The sequence below is a fragment of the Olea europaea genome, unplaced genomic scaffold (assembly GCF_002742605.1).
Source record: "Olea europaea var. sylvestris unplaced genomic scaffold, O_europaea_v1 scaffold4391, whole genome shotgun sequence".
Classification (NCBI taxonomy): Eukaryota; Viridiplantae; Streptophyta; class Magnoliopsida; order Lamiales; family Oleaceae; genus Olea; species Olea europaea.
In genome coordinates, this window is record NW_019262698.1 from 20,152 (window position 1) to 22,808 (window position 2,657).

The 2,657-nt window shown below is 31.4% G+C and overlaps 1 long non-coding RNA gene across 1 annotated transcript; it reads right to left on the reverse strand.

Annotated features, from left to right (window-relative positions):
• Positions 1–1,249: 1,249 nt before the first annotated feature.
• On the reverse strand, positions 1,250–2,603 carry LOC111387966. Its single transcript, XR_002701487.1, has 2 exons — positions 2,353–2,603; positions 1,250–2,242 (listed from the first exon to the last, which is right to left on the reverse strand). It is a non-coding gene; the product is annotated as an uncharacterized LOC111387966 (long non-coding RNA).
• Between the last annotated feature and the right edge of the window lie 54 nt (positions 2,604–2,657).

Here is a 2,657-nt window from a genome sequence, read left to right on the forward strand (position 1 = left end):
AAAAAAAAAAAAAAAAAAAAAAAAAAAAAAAAAAAAAAAAAAAAAAAAAAAAAAAGCTAATGCACACATCCATATTTATGCCAATGTACAAAAATGTCGGAAAACCATATTGTTTATGTATGTAGAAGTGTGTGTAGGAGTTTGTCGTGGGTAGAATTTCTCTTTGTTCTTTATATTCCCTTTGTACTTTATGTGTTTGTCTATGTGAAAAGATATCAGCATATCCAAATAAAAACATGTCTATTTGAAGGTATGAAAGAGGGCTTTCTTATCGACTTCCAATCACTAGGTACTTGAATTCATTATCATCAAGTCAGCGTGAAATTAAGAAAGAGAAATCTTGAGTGATTTATAGAATGAATTTAAAAACTCGAAAAAAAAAATGAACACCCATGTTCAACAAGGGATATTATCCGACACTTCCCCACAAGTCTAATTAACAATGTGTATATGCACAAACTAAGTAAAGAGGATTCTGCATCTATGGATTTGAAGGTAACACTTTATACACGCATAAAAGGAAATCTGGCCAACATATAACCAGTTAAAAAACAATTTATCTTTCCATCTTTCATTAGCCTAAAATTCCACAATTTCCTGCACATTACAAATTCTTAGTTCCTTAGTGTAGGTATGAGTTCCGAGTCCTATGGAACACGTCATCTATCAAAATAATGCACATTTATGTCTTGCATGCAATTTTAAATAAATAAAGTGAGGGTTTTTTTTCCATATTTGATGGCTATTTCTAGCTTGAATACAAACATGCTTGAATAAAGACCATACATCTATTTCTCAATATATTTTCATTCAACCAAGTTGATGAAATCTTTACAAATAATCTATGTTTGTCTTTACGGTGACATTTGTTGGTAGCTTGTTACTTACAAAATGATTTATTTATTACCTCCCATTTGTATCAATAGAAATCATCATTTTTCTCAAAGGATTAGAACAATCCCTTAGTCGAAGATGATCCTCTCCCTACCTTTCTCCAGATTAGTTAAGCAATCTTCCTCCTCTCTTTCTTATCTGAGTTCAAGCTATAGATTAGCCTATGCATATTCTCCATATATCATTGTTACTTCTCCATTTTGAATGAATCAAATCAAGCAAAAATTACTATTTTCTTGCATGCACATTCACTGTGCTAAACTAACATCCACTTGAATTTCCAAAGATAAAGATGCATGAATTTATATTTGACAAAACTTAAATTATAATTTAAATTGATCAAATATATTTTTTTATTCATACATTTTATTCTATAATTACTAACTATTTATTATCCACGCATTAAAAATAAATTCACAGCTTTGGATCATTTGCCATGTACCCAATTTGTGACCCTCTTTTCTTTATATTTCTTTTTTCAATCGAGATTACGTTTCATGCAGTCTGTCTTGATTCAGTCCATCTTGGAGCAAGTCTACAAACATGTCGGACTAATAACAAAGTTTCGTGGTTCCACCTCTCATTATCAAGGCATAGCTTTACATACTATTAAATTAAAGCCACTCCAAAATAAAATTACAATTAAAAGGGAATTCAAACTCGACTAAAACAATAAATAAACAATTTATTGTGCGTTATTAATTATTAAGAAAATGTACTCAAATCACATGAAATCAAAATAAATATTGTTTTGGGAACCAGGTCACATGACAAGGGACCTCATGTCGTAAGATCGAAAAATAATTATTTAGTATATCAAAATGATATATTTGATATATCTTTTTTAGGGAGAAATTCTTGTGAAATCTTTTATTAAATGCAGAGCCTGTTTTTATGTAAGTGAGGATTACATGGATGTTGGCTGTCCAAATTGACAAAATTTCATTCACTCGGATTTTGAACAACAAAATCAATTACATCCAATCAATTTCGCTACCTTTATTACTACAGGCCCATGAAGTTTGAACCAAAAACTAAGGGTGACTTATATGGACAACAACACGAATAGGAATAATCTTAAAAATCTATCACTAAAGCACCTACATTTTTACCCAGACAAAACAAAGCCTTTTAATTTGAAACCTATAAAATAGAAATCCAAAAATTCTAGCAGAAGAAGAAAAATCACCTCACCAAAAATATTAAATTCGACGACCCGAGAACCCGAATCATAAGAAACTGGACCCAGGAACAGTAATCTCGGCTGTCGAAATTCCTGCTTGACAGTACGTTAGGAAGGTTTGAAACGATGCAATAAGGTTGAATGGGGGAAAATGTCTTGAAATTCCTGCTTAATAAATCAAATAAAAAAGCAATAAGGTTGAAATGACTGGAAGAAAAAGATTATATCTCAACATTCTCAGCTTTTTTGTGCTAAATGTTTTTGAAAACAAGTACCATAAGCTGAAGGAAAAGTTTAAATCGATCCACTTCACGATTTGAGTGTATAAATACCAGAATATGCAGTAAAATGTACAAACGCCGCTGCAAATTAGCAAATCACATCAACACATACAAAAGCCACTGCAAAATCGCAATAGGATGAAGACACAGAGCTATAATCGTCGATTGAATTTGCCAAGGGATTTGTTTCGTCGTTTTTCTACCGTAGAGAGAGAAATATGGGTTCGTATGAAAGAAGCTTTTGCAGCATAGTGGTCACAGTATTCATTTTAGAGATATTTTGTATCCAAAGACCATTA